Source organism: Anomaloglossus baeobatrachus, chromosome 2 (assembly GCF_048569485.1).
Source record: "Anomaloglossus baeobatrachus isolate aAnoBae1 chromosome 2, aAnoBae1.hap1, whole genome shotgun sequence".
In the NCBI taxonomy this organism is placed as follows: Eukaryota; Metazoa; Chordata; class Amphibia; order Anura; family Aromobatidae; genus Anomaloglossus; species Anomaloglossus baeobatrachus.
Window position 1 is genome coordinate 231,807,959 of NC_134354.1, and position 21,459 is coordinate 231,829,417.

Below are 21,459 nucleotides of genomic sequence, written 5' to 3' on the forward strand. Positions count from 1 at the left end.
AACCTGCTGTCAACGGTGACCATGATCCTGTCTCCTGTGACCCCGCTTCACCGCCACCCCCCCACATTTCGTACATTTCGGACTATAAGACGCAACCTAGTTTCCCTCCCAAAATTTGGGAGGGGTGAAAAGTACGTCTTATAGTCTGAAAAGTACGGTGTGTCTGTGTGTGTGTGTGTGTGTATATATATATACAGTAAATAAATAGTATATATACATATATATATATATATATATATATATATATAATAAATATATATACAGTAAATAAAAATTAAAATGAAGGTTACTCTTTAAATTTATACTACAAAGTGGTATGAAAGTGCCTGAGGTACACATACTTATGCAAGAAATTACTGTAGGCTTTTCTTCTCAAAAAATATTTGTTGCCTCGTGTTTCTTTTTAACAGATTGCTTTTATACAATGCAAAATGTCAACTGTGTTTGATGTCGTTAACACTTTCATTTGAAGTAAGGGTGTGAAGACGTGACATCCATTATGGCATTGTTAAAGGTTGTCATTATTAGTTTGTTTTTTTTAATGTCACACTATTTCAGTTACTGTCACATCAATTGTCAAATTTTCTGTGAGAATGTATTGTCATGGCTTGCACCTGCTAGGTATTGTACTCACAGCTTGCTGTTTGGTTGCTTTTTAGATCCACATCTATAGGATGGAGCTGTGTCAGCGGAGTGACAATAGGGCGACTGATGTAGTCTGAGACACACCTCCTGTCGTGTGATTGGCTCACTCCCTCCCACTTCTGTCTGAATGACCTATTGCTGAAAAAGACTGTATGGAGAGCTGATTTATATAATAGCAAGGTTGTAAAGTGCAGTTGAATACAGCTGCATTTAGACTGCATGATTACAGAGAACAAGCATTCCCGGGAACACGTAGTCCTCAAAAATTGGGCAGTATTAATAGGCTGCCAATCATCCATCGAGCAAGCAAATCCCTCATACGTCGGGTCAAATAATCTTTTGGTTTAAGATCATTGTTCTGTTCGGTAGCATATTGTCCTATGCTGGACTGCAGCCATAGCGGAGAGACTGGACCCCGCGACGTGCCCCACATGGATCACTTGTATACATATCCCGGGCATGCTATATTTACGGAGGAAGGCTTAGACAGGTGGCCTCTACCTGGGACTATAGTAGTCCCTATCCCCTGATGAGCCCCCAAAAGAAGGGGGGAAACGCGTCGGGATGCATTAATGGAATGAATTTCTCTTGGCCTGGTAGACCAGATTCTGGACATCTATGGAGTTTCCAATGAATGGCTAAGTATCCACTAATAGGGGCCATTTTTTTCCTACCTACTGTCGCTATTGGGCTAGGTTTTGTCCTAGTCTTGTAGTTTGGTGGGAAGTATATTTTTTCATGTATACACATTGATTTTTGGTGGGTGGATTGGTATATATAATTTCATAGGAGAGAAGGAAGTAGGGACTCAGCACCGATGCCAGGGAAGGAAAATATATCCAAGGAGGTATAAAACGTAGAAATTTTTATTCAATCATTTTAAAAATTCAATGATTCCATAAAAACGTCATGGCTTGAAATGTTTCGGATAGTAAAAGGTATGAATAAAGTCCTTAATCATAACATTTATGATATCCTCCATATAATAATTATTATACACTTCCCATAGCCCTCCATATATTATAATGCACCTCAATAGTCTTCCATATATAATGCACCCCCTTAGTTCTCCATATATTATAATGCACCTCAATAGTCTTCCATATATAATGCACCCCCTTAGTTCTCCATATATTATAATGCACCTCCATATATAATAAAATAACAAAATAGAATGTGGAACGCTCACCATTACAAGGTTTGTCCAGACAGACCTCCTCATGTGCATCCAAGATCCAAGCAGGGACTCACGTCAGCCGACCGCACAGAAATGTCCAAGTAAAAATGAAAAATAGTCCAGCTGGGAATCCTCAGGATACGATAAAAAGTAACTTTTATTCCAACATTAAAAATTAAGATTTTGCACAGGCAATTCCATACTGACTACATGGGTGGCAGGTTACAAAGAGAACACGTTTTGGCGCTCTGTCGCCTTCCACAGGTCTCTGAGAAATTGCCGATAAAATTGAAAGTGCAATCCTCGGCGGGGGGCCCGCGGGTGTGGGGGGCCAAGGACCACCAGTGGCACTGGGCCCCCCCTGATTCACGGGCCTCATAGCGGTTGCGTCGCCTGCAGCCATTGGCCGTATGCCACTAGTTGAGGTCTTCGGGCCTCCTGAACCCCCGGGCCCGGTCGCGATGGCAATCCCTGCATCCGTGATTGTTCTGCCCCTGAAAGTAGCCATACTATTTTTAATTTTGGCCAACACTATCCATGAGCTCCAACAACTTCAGTATAGGGTTACTAACTGTCCATAAATTGCTGAAAGTCTGTAAAAATACGGCAGATTTTCCAATGTCCCAAGCACCAAAGAGAGGTTTAAATGACCTCTTCTGTGACTTCGCTTGTGATTAAACGTCAGACATTATGTTTCTATTCTCGTGGCACTGTTTTTAGGTGCCTTGGTAGGTTTTAATGACTTGTTTCACCTCAATAAAACAATCACCAATGCCACTGTTATCTCAATACAGTACATGTACCATATACAAGGCACATGGCACTTGCCTGTAAGAATCTCCGTTCTCTGACATATATATCTAGCACAGAGGTCTCAAATACGCTGCCCGCGGGCCACATGAAGCCCCTGAGGCTGCTTTTTGCGGTCCGCAGACCCCATGATGATCACTTTCCTATGCTGGGGGGCGGCGCCGGCAGGGCTTTATTACATTTTAATCATTTGTGGTGCCACGCAGAGGAGCTGTCTGCACTATACCATTGGCTGACTCCCGCCAATCAGATGCAAGGATGTGACGTCACTGTATTATGTCACCTCCTTGCATCTGATTGGCCGGCGTCAACCATTGGTATAGTGCAGAAAGCTCCTCCGCGCGGCACCGCAAATGATTCAACTATAGTAAAGTCCTGCCGGCGCAATACTACAGGGCACAAGGATGAGCAAAATACTACAGGGCACAAGAATGGACACAATACTACAGAATGGGTACAATACGACAGGGCACAAGGATGGGCAAAATACTACAGGGAACAAGGATGACCCAATACTACAGGGCACAAGGATGAGCCCAAAACTAGAGGGCACAAGGATGGGCATAATACTACAGGGCACAAGGATGAGCCCAATACTACAGAGCACAAGGATGGATACAATACTGCAGGGCACAAAGATGGGTACAATACTACAGGGCACATGGATGGGCACAATACCACAAGTATGAGTACATTACTACAAGGTTGAGCACCTTACTACAGGAAACAAGGATGGGCACAATACCACAAGGATGAGCACAATACTACAGGGCACAAGGATGGGCACAATACTACAAGGATGAGCACAATACTACACGGCACAAGAATGGACACAATACCACAAGGATAACACAATACTACAAGGATGAGCACAATACTACAGGGCACAAGGATGGGCACAATACCACAAGCATAACACAATACTACAAGGATGAGCACAAAACTACAGGGCACAAGGATGGGCACTATACCACAAGGATGAGCACAATACTACAGGGCACAAGGATGGGCACAATACCACAAGCATAACACAATACTACAAGGATGAGCACAAAACTACAGGGCACAAGGATAGGCACTATACCACAAGGATGAGCACAATACTACAGGGCACAAGGATGGGCACAATACCACAAGCATAACACAATACTACAAGGATGAGCACAATAATACAGGGCACAAGGATGGGCACAATACAACAAGGATGAGCACAATACTACAGGGCACAAGGATGGGCACAATACAACAAGGATGAGCACAATACTACACGGCACAAGAATGGACACAATACCACAAGGATAACACAATACTACAAGGATGAGCACAATACTACAGGGCACAAGGATGGGCACAATACAACAAGGATGAGCACAATACTACATGGCACAAGAATGGACACAATACCACAAGGATAACACAATACTATAAGGATGAGCACAATACTACAGGGCACAAGGATGGGCACAATACCACAAGGATAACACAATACTACAAGGATGAGCACAAAACTACAGGGCACAATGATGGGCACTATACCACAAGGATGAGCACCTTACTACAGGGCACAAGGATGGGGGACATTACTGCAATATGTTGGCTAAGATTACTATATGCTGCTAATATTAAAACAATACAAGAAGATGATAAAATGTAAAAACAAATTCAAAATAAAGCATGACTTTTTTTGCCATTAAAAATGCTTTTTTATATATAAACTTAACTAAACAAATAGGAGCAGGTTTGTTATAATAAACAAACAAAAAATGTTCAAAAAAGTGATTCAAAGGTGTGTAGAAAAACCCATGGAATCACTAAAAATGTCACTTTGTCCTGCAAAGAATGTGGCGCCCCTCATTTTTTTTTCTATGTGCGGCCCATACACCTAGCTGAGTTTGAGACCCCTGGTCTCGCAGATAGGGGGCGCGCAGTCGTCCACCAATAACATTACATTCTCCATTTCCAGCTCTGTCACACATTGTAATCTACGTAGATAAGAAGCAGAATTTCACATGCCACATTTTATTGCTTTCATGAACAGGAGTTTCTTCCGTCTTTCACATGACAATATTTCCTTCTTGTCTGTATATGACAGCATCGGATGGAGTATGCGCGTAATTCTTCCTGCGTCACAACTCACACAACAAGGAGTTTATTCCCTAGTTTCACATAACAGGTATTATCTAGTGCAAACAGGTGAGTGCAATATGGCCGTGACCCAGGGGCACATTGTAGCCTTGCCATAATATAATATTCTAGGAGTGAAAGATGAAAATTCAACAAAAAATTCACATTGTAGTTTATAGATATCAACATCGAGCCACTGACCTAAAGGGTATGTTCCCAATATGTAAGGTATCATCTACCTTATCGAACTATCCCACTCACTGTCTATGGGACTGTAGGAAACGGCCGGGTACATCATATGATTATCACCAGTTTTATAGACAAAGAATGAAGTGGTGGTGTCAGGTTAGGACTGGCCCACAGGAGAACCGGAGAATCCTCTGGTAGGCCCCTTTGCAGTAGTGTCTCACCCCCAAACATGATCAGTAGTTGGTACAATGCACTTGTTTCACTATGTAAAGACAAAGAAAGCATCTCATCATTTGTTTTACAAACTACCCGATATAATATTATGAACAAAAAACAAAAAAGCCAGCACTAAATGTGCACCTAAGCACTAAAAATTCAAAACTGTATTTATAATAAAAATTTGAGATTTTTGGCAAAAAATTGCAATTTCTTGAGCTACCCCGCCACGTCACGGCAAATCTCTTTGGGGCAGCCCTACACTAAAATATTTTTATAAAATGTGTAATACAGCCTCACATATGAAATAGTAGAACTCTTTATAGCAGCACTTACTTGGTGCTTTTCAATCCTGTACCCATGACTGAGTAGAGACAGGCCCAAGCAAATGCTGCATGAAGTAAATAGCCTGTGGACAGGGCTTGTTGACTGAATGTGAACAGTCACCAATTGCCAAAATCAAGACAGGTGGAATACATCCCAAATTGGGGTGCATAGCAAGGTTGGGGTCAGCCACCGACCAATTCAATGAAGAAAAAACAAAAAAGCCAGCACTAAATGTGCACTTCAGCACTAAAAATTCCAAACTGTATTTATAATAAAAATTTGAGATTTTAGGCAAAAAATTGCAATTTCTTGAGCTACCCCGCCACATCACGGCAAATCTCTTTGGGGCAGTCCTACTCTAAAATATACTAATTTACTTCATGCAGCATTTGCTTGGACCTGTCCCGCCCTCAGCCATGACTCAGTCATGGGTACGGGATTGAAAAGCTCCAAGTAAGTGCTGCTAAGAGCAGTTCTACTATTTCATAAGTGAGGCCGTATGGCACATTTTATAAAAATATTTTAGTGTAGGACTGCCCCAAAGACATTTGCCGTGACGTGCTGGGGTAGCTCAAGAAATTGCAATTTTTTGCCAAAAATCTCAAATTTTTATATGTACAGTTTGGAATTTTTAGTATTATAGTGCACATTTAGTGCTGGCTTTTTTGTTTTTTTTCCGATATAATATTATATAGAGGCATAGGTCAATTTGTATATGTAATATTTGCATGAAGTTGGTCAGTGGGCCTGATGAGTCAATGTTCCTGGTGGGCCCTTGACATTAGGTGGTGTACATGCATGAAGAGTAGACTCAACAGTGCCCGGTGTTTAGTATCAATGGTGGGACCAGCAGTCAGATCCGCACTGATAAAGAATTTATACCTTTCATACAAACCCTATGGACTGACTGCAGTATCTCGGGCAGGGTACCGTCTAACATTGTGATTGGGCTAAGTTAGCATGGGCAGCGAGTGGTCCTACTGTGTAGTAATACGGAATGCCATATAAGAAGATAAAAATTCAACATCCCGCACATGTCACCGTTATCCCCGCCATACAGTCATATATACATATGTATATGTATATATATATATATATATATATATATATAGAGTCATATTAAGGCCTTGTCTTACTGCTCCCCATGTGCTCGACCATGCCAGAAGAATGACCCAATGTGGGGAGGAATTCTTGACTTCCCACAAATCTATGGTTAGGAAAGCTGGAACATACCCACAAATCATCAACCTATATGTCACTGCTCAGACCGCCTGCCAAAAAAAGTATGAAAATGTTGTTGATTTTTTTTCAATTTCTATAATTTTGCTCAAACTCATAAACTGTGAGCGACTGAGAGCCAGGAAGTGAAACCCCTGATGAAGGCAGTTTTCTCATATTTGCATCATTGTGCTAAATATAAAATGCATATGTCTGAAGGAACAGCTGGGAGGAGATAATGGGTGACAGTAATGTCATAGACAATTCAGGAGGACTACGGAATGAAGAAATGGCAGAGGAACAGCTATAGCGGAGCTGAACATGGACCTATTCATTACCCCAACACTGATCAGTAAAGCTAATGGGTAGCGGCACTCATTGGCGCTATGTGGGCTATACCCACTTTAGTAATATGAAGGGTGTACATTGAAATACTTGGACCCCATAACAGACATTCCAATCAGCCCCCCCTCAAAGACCCTAATAGTCATGACAGCAACCCATTTGATTTCCATGTTAGTTTTGAGTAGGTCCCATTGGAGTGACAGAGGGGGCCGCTCCTATCCGTCTATCCACTTCAATACTGTGATCGCTATTTCACCACTAGATCCAATTGCAGCAGTGTAAAATAGCTGGCACTCACTAGGTATTGAGTGGGCTCAGCACATGAGCCCGAACCATACCATTCCTTGACTATCTGCCTATCTATCTATTATCTATCTACCTATCCTTCTATATATCTATCTATTATCTATCTATCCCTCTATCTATCTATTGTCTATCTATTATCTATCTATCTATCTATCTATTATCTATCTATCTATTGTCTATCTACCCCTCTATCTATCTATCTATTATCTATCTATCTATCTATTTATCTATTATCTATCTATTATCTATCCATCTATCTATTATCTATCTATCCCTCTATCTATCTATCTATTATCTATCTATCTATTATCTATCTATTATCTATCCATCTATCTATTATCTATCTATCCCTCTATCTATCTATGTATTATCTATCTATTATCTATCTATCTATCTATTATCTATCTATTATCTATCTATCTATCTATTATCTATCTATCTATTATCTATCTATTATCTATCCATCTATCTATTATCTATCTATCCCTCTATCTATCTATGTATTATCTATCTATTGTCTATCTATCTATCTATTATCTATTTATCAATTGTCTATCTATCTACCTGTTTATCTATCTATCTATTATCTATCTATCTATATATCTATCTATTCATCTATCTATCTATCCATTATCTATCTATCCTTCTATCTATCTATTATCTATCCCTCTATCTATCTATCTATTATCTATTTATCTATTGTCTATCTATCTACCTGTTTATCTATCTATCTATTATCTATCTATCCCTCTATCTATCTATATATCTATTATCTATCTATCCTTCTATCTATCCCTCTATCTATCTATCTATCCCTCTATCTATCTATCCATTATCTATCTATCTATCTATCTATCCATTATCTATCTATCCCTCTATCTATCTATTGTCTATCTATCTATCCTTTTTTATCTATCTATCTATCTATCCATTGTCTATCTATCTATGTATCTATCTATCCATTATCTATCCATTGTCTATCTATCTATGTATCTATCTATCCATTATCTATCCATTGTCTATCTATCTATGTATCTATCTATCCATTATCTATCCATTGTCTATCTATCTATTTATCTATTATCCATCTCTCTGTCCGCCTATGTCAGGAGACAGTGCGGTTCAGCATCACTGACCCTTCAACTCATCGGCCTCATAACACTTTCCTATTGGCGCTCCCCCCTTGACTAACATCTATGCATGTATAGCAGTGCCTGGTACTGCAGCTCAGCCTTTTTGAACAGACTCTACAGTACTATCAGATCCAACAATCTGCTGATAAATGTAGAATCATGAAAAAAATACCTGTACACATAAAGAATACAAAGATTTATAAAAACTAACACAACAGAAATATGTTTCGTCTATAGAAGTCACACAGCTGAAAACTGCATAACAAAACTGCGGTGATTCATGGTAAATCCTGATATTTGCTGCACGGCTGCACTACTGCTACATGTTCTGCCATGCTCCATGTACGACACATAGAACGGATACACTGCAAATTATCCGTCCAACATCTAGGAGCAGAATATCCCATACTGTATGATAATAGTAGACTTGTGGATTAAATTTCACCAAATTGACATCCAAGTATGAATTTCAAGGGAACATGTCAGCAAGTTTCTGTTATGTAATCTGAGAGCAGCATAATGTAGGGGCAGAGACCTTAATTCCAGTGATGGGCTTTAATAAAATCACAAAATGGAAAAACCAGGAAGGCAAAATCCAATGAAACAGCTCAATATTTCAGACTAAAAAAAAATGTAAAAAAAACAATTTTATTTATTAAAAATCTTTTCAAAATTCCATTCCAATAAATCTTTTGGCAGAGCAAGGCGTTAATTCTATGCTATGGCACGACTATGCGTTTCGGCATTATCCTTGCTGTGCCAAAAAATTTATTGGAATGGAATTTTTAAAAGCTTTATAATAAATATAAAAAAGAATAAAAAAAATATTTTTTTTGCGTCCCAAATATTGAGCTGTTTTTGCTGGGTTTTGCCTTGCTGGTTTCTTCATTTTGTGAATACAGAACTATCACCCCCATCTCAGTGTGGTTCTAAAGATAAACTACATCCATTCCTTTCTGGACTTAAAAAGATACAATTACCGGTAAGCTGACAATTTCTTTTTAGTTTTTCTGTTGTATTTTAATAAAATCAGTGTTTTATCAGCAGAAGATTATCACTACAGACTAGTTGTCTCGAGCCATAAAGTCCTCCTGCTCTATGCAACCTAGTCTCCGCTACTTACTTGAAACTTTCTGGCTATGCACAGTGTACACAGAAAGCTGCCAATCAGTGGTGTGGATGGGCTTATGCAGAGCTCAGCATTTAGAGATCTGGTAGCTCTGCAGGAGATAAAACAGGGATTTTATCAAAACTGCGCCAAGCCCAATAAGTGACACCTCACTGGAGTCAGGGTCTATGTCAAAGTAGGTCAAAGCTTAGTACTGAAAGCAAGTACTCTGTGAAGTGTGGATGTGGCCCTGGACTATAATATGAGCAGTGAGATAAGCAGTGGAATGCGTGTGAGCTTGGCCAAATAGGTCAGTGCATTTTCATCTGATAATTCTTGATTAGCAATACAAATCATTGTCACTTTACAGCACATATCCGTATCTGGGAACCCGTCTGGTACGTGGAGAATGTGGTTCCAGGGCACGTTAACAAGTTTCACTAAATACCAGTAAACTGTTTATAGCTGCATTGTGACGAGACATATACCGACCGACCTATCCTGTGTGTAGATGGCCCTGAGTATATTTGTTTCCATACTTCACATAGGTAAACCGCCCAGATACAAATAGAAGCATGTGCTGTTTATAGGATTGTGATTTCCTTACAGATAAGAAGTGAAAGGACTATACAGCTTGTGCAGTATTCATTAGCCCCCGGTATATAGTTAGAATTACAGGATATCTGATCTACAACTTACCATGCCAGGCCCTGCGGCTCTATGCTCCGGGTAACGTGATGGACGACCACACAACAAAGCACCTTGTTTTCTAATCCGCCAGGTAACACTTTTTTTATTTTTTTATCTTTTTTTTTTTTTTACCAAAGGCTCAGAATGGGTTAAAAACATAAAAGAGGCCTTTGTTATTATGTATAATACCAAAATAAAGCCCTTAAGAAATAAATAAAGAGGTCAACAACCCCCTGCTGCTCTTGTTCTGACACTGACATGCTGCAGCGATAATGAAGGGGAATATGACCGCTGCAGCCAATCACTGGCTGAAGTGGTTCACTGCTGCGTGCTATCATTTGCAGTAAACAAGAAGAGACCAGTGGGAGAGCAGGGAAGTGTTGGAATGGGAGCAATAGGCGATGTGTTGGGTTTTTTGGGTTTTTTTTCTTATAAAAGCCAATATCAGCCTTTAACCCTTTTAATATTTATTGTAATTGATTTCCTTCCATAGATGTGGGATCAGAATTTTGGAAAATAATAGAATATTCCCCATCACTTACTGATCCCACTAAAACTATTGGCAGGTCAACGTACGAGGTTTCTTACTGCCTTGGCAGGTCTGCAGCTGCAGGATGCCCCATAGGCCAGAGTCACACTTGCGAGAGACTCGCACAAGTCTTGCATCGCATCACCTGGCACGGCCACACAGTCTCCTGAAAGGAGCGGGTCGACTGCATGTATTTCTATGCAGCTGAGATGCTCCTGTCCGGAGGGCAGCAAGCCGTGCCGGGTGATGTGATGCAAGACTCGCACCAGTCTCACGCAAGTGTGACTCAGGCCATAGAGTAGACACGGACCAGTCATCACTTTCTACACCTTTCTGATCACTTATGGAGCACTATATACCCAGGAAGCCACCATGACACTTCCTCTTCTTGTGATCGAAGGAAGGAGCAGTCAGGAGGCTGCAATTACCCTCTCTCCCCCAGCTATAGGAGAAATCAGCAAGAAAAATGTTCAAAAATCTGCAAAAATGGCCCAAAAAGTAAGTTGTGCATAATAAAAAAAAAAAAAGTAAAATAAATGCATACATGAATGAAAGAAGGTAAAAATTGGAGTCCTCAAGCCCCATGTATATATATATATATATATATATATATATATATATATATATATATATAATGGAAGGGATCCTGTAAAGAATCGGGAAGTCCAGGCAACATAAAACTTGTGAATTTATTCGTAGAAAAAAAAACAGACAGAGCTGAGCACATTGAATAAATGCAGGACAAATGCATCACTGACTACGCGTTTCGGCGGTGAAAGCCAAAACTTGGCTTGGACCGTGAAGAAGGCTACTTTCACCGCCGAAACATGTTGTCAGTGATGCATTTGTCCTGCATTTATTCTATGTCCTCAGCTCTGTCATATTTTTATTTTTTTTTTCTACGAATAAATTTAAAAGTTTTATGCCACCTGCATTTCCCGATTCTTTGCTCAATCTCTTCCATTTTCTGCATACCTATTGCTTGCTCCTGGTCTGGATCCAGGAACAGGAATATTTATTACCTTTATTACATCTTGAGCTTGGATGGGTGAGCTTGTCAATATATATAGAGATAGATAGAGAGATGGATATATATGTGTATATATATAATTATATATATATATACACACACATACATATATATATATATATGTATGTGTGTATATATATATATATATATATATATATATATACATATATATATACATATATATACATATATAGATATATATTATACACACACATATGTAGAAATATAGAAATATATATATATATATATATATATATATATATACACACACGTTATATATATATGCATATATGGACAATGGACATAAGATATATATATATATATATATATATATATATATATATATATATATATATACACACATATATATATGGAGATATAGAAATATATAGATACAGTAAGGTAGACAGATAGATTGTCTCCATTTATATATGGAATGTGTACTATTAAAATTAGGTTAAAAAATAAAAGTGTGAAGCAAAAAATCATCTACAGTTTCTGATACAAAGCTAACATATAAAACACATGTATAAAAAGACAACAAATATTTGCCACCTGAGCCCGTTTATAGCATTTAAACCCCAAACATTCTACAGAATGGGCAGTGATGGATCAGTCCTAAAATGAGTTTAGAAAGAGGCCACAGACAAGGAAGAGTTAATTTGGGAACAGGGAAACTCAGCATTCAGGAGGTGGAAAGAAATGACAAAATAGCATCCTAAGTATTCATTTGATGTGAGTCACAACTTACTCCGGAAGATCAGAGGGAAAAGCGGAAAATAGGAATGGTGGGAATAGAAGGGAGAGGGTTGGTATTAGGGGGGCTGGCATTGGGGGGTTAATATTAGGGGGCTGGTATTGGGGAGGATGGAATTGGTGTGGTTGGTATTGATGGGGTTGGTTTTGGGGGGATTATTATTGGGGGGCTGGAATTGGTGTGGGTGGTATTGAGGGGGGTTGGTATTATGGGGGCTGGTATTAGGGGGGGCTAGTATTGGGGGTGTGGAATTTCGTATGACTTGTATTGAGGGACTGGAATTAGGGGGGCTGGAATTTGGTATGGCTGGTATTGAGGGGGCTGGTAGTAGGGGGGTTGCCAGATGAAAAAAATGACCTGATCACCCCGCTGGGTTCCCGGGCTGACACTACAAGCAATGAAGGGTTAAGTTGGGTGCATAGTCGCACACAGAGCAGTGACTGACAGGGAAGGATGGGGATGACTCGGGCACCTGCGGATCGGGGGTCTCCGGACCGTCAGCAGCTATCCCGGATGACCGGTCTCACCTCGCACACGGCCGCCCCTCGGATGTGCCGGCGCCCCCTGGACCTGGCGACAGCTCTGCACCTTCTCTGCCCAACTCTGCGGCACTTTTAAATCCCAGAGTGCGGCGCATGCGTAGTGCCCAGCAGGGAGGGCACACCAGAGACCTGTGTGGGAGGAGGTGTGACCAGGAGAGTGACAGTTCAGGGCTGTCACTTGTCACCAGTCCCGGGCACGCTGGGGACCGCCTGCATTAATACCTGCCACATAGGAGATGTGAGAAATCCAGTGCTCGCCTGTGCCCGGGGAGCAGATCACAGTGCCTTCTCCTGGAACAACCTGTAGTGATCGGTGGAATCACAGGAAAGTGTCTTAGCGCCTTCAGGAACCGATTACTTTGCCTTTCTGTTCTCTCCATGCATCATCTTCACTTTTTTTTCTCCGTATGATGGGCAGCAGCGGTCACACGCGCGTATATCACGGTCCAGAGCGATCCGATGTGTTATCGATCCCTGGGTGTCTGTTCAGTTTTTAACCCTTTTGATCTCTGCGCCTTAGTTTACTTGCGCTTTTCTTCATACTCAGTATAAAAAAGAGGCCCAGTGGGCATGGGATTTCTATTAACCCCGTGGTGACCGAGCCAGTTTTAACCTTAAAGTGTTACTCCTATCGCCAAGATCCTATCCCAATATGTAGTAGGTGTAATAATAATAATAATAATAATAATATGAAATGCCTCCAATTAGAAATGTAGTATAGTTCCCCTGATTAGCCATGTCTCTTATCTCTTGTGCAGGGCATTGCAGCCTAGGTATCCATGGTTACAACCACCAATATAGTGACAGTTAAGGCCGCTTTACACGCTGCGACATAGCTCAAGCGATCTCGTTGGGGTCACGGAATTTGTGACACACATCTGGCCGCATTAGCGATGCCGTTGCGTGTGACACCTATGAGCGATTTTGAATCAACGCAAAAATGGTCAAAATCGCTCATCAGTGACATCCCTCCTATTCTCGAATATCGCTGCTGCTCGGTGTACGAAGTAGTTTGTCGCTCCTGCGGCAGCACACATCGCTATGTGTGACACCGCAGGAACGAAGAACCTCACCTTACCTGCGGCCGCCGGCAATGCGGAAGGAAGGAGGTGGGCGGGATGTTACGTCCCTCTCATCTCCGCCCCTCCGCTTCTATTGGGCTGCAGTTTGGTGACGCTGCTGTGACGTCGCTGTGACACTGAACGAACCACCCCTTAGAAAGGAGGCGGTTCGCCGGTCACAGCAACGTCGCTAGGCAGGTAAGTAGTGTGACGGGTCCACGCGACGTTGTGTGCCACGGGCAGCGATTTGCCCGTGTCGCACAACCGATGGGGGCGGGTACCCACACTAGCGATATCGGTCACGACATTGCAGCGTGTAAAGCGGCCTTTAGTTGCTCATGGTCATAACCGTAAGCTGCAATGCGCTGCACACGAGGTAAGAGACATGGACATATCAGGAGAACTATACTACATTTCTAATTGGAGGCATTCTCTAATATTATTATTACACCTACTACATATTGGGATAGGATGTTGGAGATGGGAATAACCCTTTAATGACAAGGCCAAATTTTAGAAATCAGACCAGTGTGACTTTATTGGAAATAACTTTGGAACGCTTCAACGGGTCCCGGCCATTCTGTCATTGGTTTTTTTGTGACATTGATCTTTTTATTAGTGGTAAATCTGTGACAACATTTTTTGCGTTTAGTTGTGAAAATATTGGAATTTTGGTGAAAAGTTTGAAAATTTAGCAATTTCAAACTTTCAATTTTTATATTCTTAACCCCTTAACGACTGCTGATACGCCTTTTACAGAGGTAGTTCAGGTGCCTTATTCTCAGCTCTGCTTTTTATCGGTGCTGAGGAATAAGTGTATAGCGCTGTGTCAAACATGAAAATCCCGCGGGTGTCGACTGTACGTGACAGACCGGTTTTGCGATCGATCGTGGCCAATTAACCCCGGAAATACCGGTCAATTGCGACAGCAGTATCTAAGAGGTTAATAGGGAGTTAAAAGACCCCCTATGGCAGAATCAGCCCCCGCTGCTCGTTGTCATGGTACTCTGTGGTCATCTGATGACCCCACGGTACAGTGGCCTGTAAGATCCAGCTATTGATAACAAATGTTTGGTCAAAAACTAATGTTTGAGCACATGCAAAACTCAGGAAAGAACGCTATATAATTTTTGGATTGTCAATTTGGATACCGTGTTGCATTTGCAGAGCCCCTCCGGTGCGAAAAAAGCAGAAAACCCCCAAAAGTGGCTGCACTGTGCAAATAGCACCTCTAAAGCCCGCTACACACGCTTCAATATATCTCACAATCCGTCGTTGGGGTCAAGTTGTAAGTGACGCACATCCGGCATCGTTTGTGAGGTATCTGCTTGTGACAGCTACATGCGATCAGGATTGAACGCAAAACCGTTGATCGCAAACACATCGTATCATTCTCTAGAATTGAGCGTTTTGTTGCAAGAACCTAGTCAATTGTAACGTGTGACATCCTTCATACGATTTCGGTGTCTGATGCTATGTGCGCAGGTGTGCGCTCTGCACCGCAGCTTAAAAAAGGTCTGCTTCAGAGCGCAGCTGAAAAGCTGCGTTCTGAAGCGCCTCACAATGTCTGTCATTCACTAATCTCTGTCAGTCCGTCACTATCTCTGTCCCTCACTCTCTGTCCATGTCAGTCTATCCCCCTCTCTCATATACTCACCGATCCCCGATCCCCGGCGCTGCACGGCGTTCACACTGCTGCGGCGGCTTTTACTGTTTTGAAAAAGCCGGCCGCCCATTAAACAATTTCGTATTCCCTGCTTTCCCCGCCCACCAGCGCCTATGATTGGTTACAGTGAGACACGCCCCCACTCTGAGTGACAGGTGTCACACTGCACCCAATCACAGCAGCCGGTGGGCGTGTCTATACTGTGTAGTGAAATAAATAATTAAATAATTAAAAAAAACGGCGTGCGGTTCCCCCCATTTTTAAAACCAGCCAGATAAAGCCATACGGCTGAAGGCTGGTATTCTCAGGATGGGGAGCTCCACGTTATGGGGAGCCCCCCACCCTAACAATATCAGCCAACAGCCGCCCAGAATTGCCGCATACATTATATGCGACAGTTCTGGGACTGTACCCGGCTCTTCCCGATTTACCATGGTGCGTTGGCAAATCGGGGTAATAAGGAGTTATTGGCAGCCCAAAGCTGCCAATAAGTCCTAGATTAATCATGTCAGGCGTCTATGAGACACCCTCCATGATTAATCTGTAAGTTACAGTAAATAAACACACACACCAGAAAAAATCCTTTATTAGAAATAAAAACACACACATATACCCTGGTTCACCACTTTAATCAGCCCCAAAAAGCCCTCCTTGTCCGGCGTAATCCAGGATGATCCAGCGTCACTTCCACCGCAGCTGCATGGAGGTGACCGGAGCCGCAGCACACACAGCCGCTCCGGTCACCTCCACACAGCAACTGAAGACAGCCGCGCGATCAGCTGCTGTCACTGAGGTTACCCGCGGCCACCGGTGGATGCAGCGGTGGCCGCGGGTAACCTCAGTGACAGCAGCTGATCGCGCGGCTGTGTTCATTTGCTGTGTGGAGGTGACCGGAGCGGCTGTGTCTGCTGCGGCTCCGGTCACCTCCATGCAGCAGAGCTGGAAGCGACGCTGCATCATCCTGGATTACGCCGGACAAGGAGGGCTTTTTGGGGCTGATTAAAGTGGTGAACCAGGGTATATGTGTGTGTTTTTATTTCTAATAAAGGATTTTTTCTGGTGTGTGTGTTTATTTACTGTAACTTACAGATTAATCATGGAGGGTGTCTCATAGATGCCTGACATGATTAATCTAGGACTTATTGGCAGCTATGGGCTGCCAATAACTCCTTATTACCCCGATTTGCCAACGCACCAGGGCAAATCGGGAAGAGCCGGGTACAGTCCCAGAACTGTCGCATATAATGTATGCGGCAATTCTGGGCGGCTGCTGGCTGATATTGTTAGGGTGGGGGGCTCCCCATAACGTGGAGCTCCCCATCCTGAGAATACCAGCCTTCAGCCGTATGGCTTTATCTGGCTGGTTTTAAAAATGGGGGGAACCGCACGCCGTTTTTTTTAATTATTTCATTATTTATTTCACTACACAGTATAGACACGCCCACCGGCTGCTGTGATTGGGTGCAGTGTGACACCTGTCACTCAGAGTGGGGGCGTGTCACACTGTAACCAATCATAGGCGCTGGTGGGCGGGGAAAGCAGGGAATACGAAATTGTTTAATGGGCGGCCGGCTTTTTCAAAACAGTAAAAGCCGCCGGAGCAGTGTGAATGCCGTGCAGCGTCGGGGATCGGGGATTGGTGAGTATGAGAGAGGGCTGCTAACTTCAGTTACTCAGGAGATTAGCGGTCACCGGTGAGTCTTCACTGGTGACCGCTAATCAGGGCGCGACACAGACAGAGCCGCAGCATGACAATGAAGTCGGGTGAAGTTCACCCGAGTTCATTCTGACAGTGCGGCTCTGTCTGTGGCTGCTGTCATCTGCCATTCAGCTCTGCTACATGGCTGTCTGTGACTGCTGTCAGCGGCCATGTAGCAGAGCTGAATGGCAGATGACATAGTAAAAACGCATCCCTACACATTACACACGCTTGGCAAGTCAATAAATAAAAAAAAAAAAAGGTGCTCAATGCATACGTCACAGAACACATGATCTAAAGGATCGCACACAAAATTGACCAATTTAACATAGGCTACTAACGCACGTGTGACAGCAAATGAACGACCTACGTGAAATCTCATAAGATCCCGTATGCAACCTGGGCGTGTCACATCGCAAATGCGATTGTACAACTAATTGCAACGTGTAAAGTGGGCTTTAGTGAATTCATCTACAGCTGCAGTGACTATTTGGTAACATTCATGCCTTTTTTCCTGGGCAATTGCAAATATGCCAGCCTTCTGCCCATTTGTTGTGCTCTGCTTGTGCTTTTGGCAACATGCACCCTGTAAATTAAGTGCGCTCTCCCCCTACAATAATGCTACATACATGGCCGCTTCTGGTGAATTAAGCACAGTGGGGTTCATCTTTTTAACTTGTATATGCTATATGTATTTTTCACTTAATAAAATGTATACATCTTTTTTCAACTACTAAGCCTTTGTACAGATTTCTTTCTTTAATTGTTATAATCATTTTCTGTATATGACTTTCTCCATATGCTGATTATGGCACGAGAATTCTCGTGTGTTATGGTATTGGTTGTTTATTTTCTGGTGAATTAAGCACAGTGGGGTTCAGAAGGAGGTGGCCATTTGGATTTTGGAGCTCAGATTTGACTGGATTTTACAAGTGCATCTGAATAAATTAGAATTTATTTCAGTAATTCAATACAAAAAGTGAAATGCATATATTACATAGAGTCATTACACACAGTGGGATCTATTTCTAGTGTTTATTTCTGTTAATGTTGATGATTATGGCTTATAGTCAATGAAAACCCGAAAAGTCATTATATGAGAAAATTAGAGTATTATATAAGACCAACTGAAAAAATTATTTTAAACTCAGAAATGTTGGCGCCTACTGAGAAGTCTGTACAGTAAATGCCTCAATACTTGTCCGGGGTTCCTTTTGCATGAATTAGTGCATCAATGTGGCATGGCATGCAGGTGATCAGCCTGTGGCACTGCTGAGGTGTTATGGAAGCCAGGATTGCTTTGATAGCAGCCTTCAGCTCATCTGTATTGTTGGGTCTGGTGTCTCTCATCTTCCTCTTGACAATTCCCCATAGATTCTCTATGGGGTTTGGGTCAGGCGAGTTTGCTGGCCAATAAAGCACAGTGATACTGTGGTTATTAAACCAAGTATTGGTACTTGTGGCAGTGTGGACAGGTGTCAAGTCCTGTTGGAAAATGAAATTTCCATCTCCAAAAAGCTTGTCGGCAGAGGGAAGCATGAAGTGCTCTAAAATTTCCTGGCAGATGGCTGCACTGACTTTGGTCTTGATAAAGCACAGTGGACCTACACCAGCAGATGACATGGCTCCCCAAACCATTACTGATTGTTGAGACATCACACTAGACCTCAAGCAGCTTGGATTGTGGCCTCTCCACTCTTCCTCCAGACTCTGGGACCGCGATTTCCAAATGAAATTTACTTTCATTTGAAAACAACACCTTGGACCACTGAGCAACAGTCCAGTTCTTTTTCTCCTTGGCCCAGGTAAGATGCTTCTGGCATTTTCTATTGGTCATGAGTGGCTTGACACAAGGAATGCGACAGTTGTAGTACATGTCCTGTATACATCTGTATGTGGTGACTCTTGAAGCACTGACTCCAGCAGCAGTCTACTCCTTGTGAATCTCCTCCAAATTTTTTAATGGCCTTTACTTAATGATCCTATCAAAGCTGCAATTATCCTGGTCGCTTGTGCACCTTTTTCTACCACACTTTTTCCTTCCACTCAAGCTTCCATTAATATGCTTGGATACAGCACTCTGTGAAGAGCCAGCTTCTTTAGCAATGACCTTTTGTTTCTTACCATCCTTGTGGAGTGTGTAAATGACTGTCTTCTGGACATCTGTCAAGTCAGCAGTCTTCCTCATGATTGTGTAGCCTACTGAACCAGACTAAGGGACAATTTTAAATGCTTAGGAAGCCTTTGCAGCTGTTTTGGGGTAATTATTCTAATTTTCTGAGATAATGACTTTTGGGTTTTCATTTACTGTAAGCCATAATCATCAACATTAACAGAAATAAACACTTGAAATAGATCACTCTGTGTGTAATGACTCTATATAATATACAGTGTTCACCCATATCCTGTCCACCACCATTAACTTGAGAACGGTGGCAGCTATAGGCATAGAAGTGGTGTCTAGGTATAGTAAAATAGCCATGCGCTACGCAATGAAACCACCTATAGCGCCACCTGGTAGAAAACGACGGAGTTAGAATTTTTATCTCGAAAACGGAACGAGATAGAGGAAAAAAGTGAATTACAAATTTGTAGGGCATCATCAATTCAATACGAATCAACACCTTGCATACAGCAATGCTATGATATGAAACTCATGACCCCCCCAAAGAATTGAATGCTGGTTACGCATATGGCGCTCATTTAACTTTCATGCTCAAAGCTGGAATGCACATGTGGACTCTGGACAGCATACTGTATCTTGCTGCACATTGTGCAATATGGTAGGTGACACGTTTGCACAAGCATCTGTGAAACGTCGTCGTAGGTCCTGCAATGTTGGTGGAGGAGGTGCATACACCTGCTGTTTGATGTGACCTCACAGAAAGAAGTCCAATGGGGTCAGGTCAGGTGAGCGTGGAGGCCACTCGACGCTGCCACCATACCCAATGACTTGTAGGAAGGTCTCCATGAGGTATCACTTCACGTCCGCAGCCTTGTGAGTTGTACACATTCTACTCATAGCATTTCTGTATGCAAGGTGTCGATTCGTATTGAATTGATGATGCTCTACAACTTTGTAATTCACTTTTTTTCTCTATCTTGTTCCGTTTTCGAGATAAAAATGCTAACTCCGTTGTTATCCACAAGGTGGCGCTATAGGTGGTTTCATTGCGTAACGCATGGCTTCTTGCTATACCTAGACACCACTTCTCTGCCTATAGCTGCTGCCGTTCTCAAGTTAATGGCGGAGGACAGGATATGGGTGGACATAATGTATGTGATGCTACAGATAAAAGCACAGATAGGGTCTTACCAGGCAAAAGAAGTGAAGAAGTCAAGGCGCATACACTCACCTATTAGGGTTGTGCTAGTCACAACCCCTGAGAACGCTTCAGAAATGGTGGCTGCTGCAGCCTCGGGTATGTTGCATCCAGTACTAGAATAGAGAAGCCGGGTATATGCCGCGGTGTCACTAGAATGTCCAGATCTAAAGTTCTAAACTTTAAAATAATCAACATCTGGACATTCTGGTGACAGCGCGGAATACACCCGGTTTCTCTATTCTAGCACTGAATTCTATATAATATATGTGTTTCCCTCTTTGTATTGAATTACTGAAATAAATTGACTTTTTGATGATATTCTAATTTATTGAGATCCACTTGTACATCGGGGTTTCTGTGTAAATCCCCAAAACGTGCCGAAACCCCAAACGAGACCACTCACTATAAGAGGCAAATGGAGACACTTTGGACTCCGTTTCGAGTCTGTTCCGGTAGTATCCATCTTTTTTAGGCATACACACCTCTGTTGTTGTCCATACTTGTGCACTAAAAGGATGCCTAAAATGAATCTTTGCCTCAGGCTCCCTTCACACGTCCGTG

General features: G+C 42.2%; 1 protein-coding gene across 1 annotated transcript in view; it reads right to left on the reverse strand.

The window, feature by feature from the left end:
• SLC45A3 (solute carrier family 45 member 3) overlaps nt 1–13,211 on the reverse strand; it is a 59,547-nt gene extending 46,336 nt beyond the window's left edge. The window contains exon 1 of the mRNA XM_075335695.1: nt 13,132–13,211. The gene's annotated coding sequence lies outside the window, so the exon portion shown is untranslated. The remainder of the gene's footprint in view (nt 1–13,131) is intronic.
• Nucleotides 13,212–21,459: the final 8,248 nt, after the last annotated feature.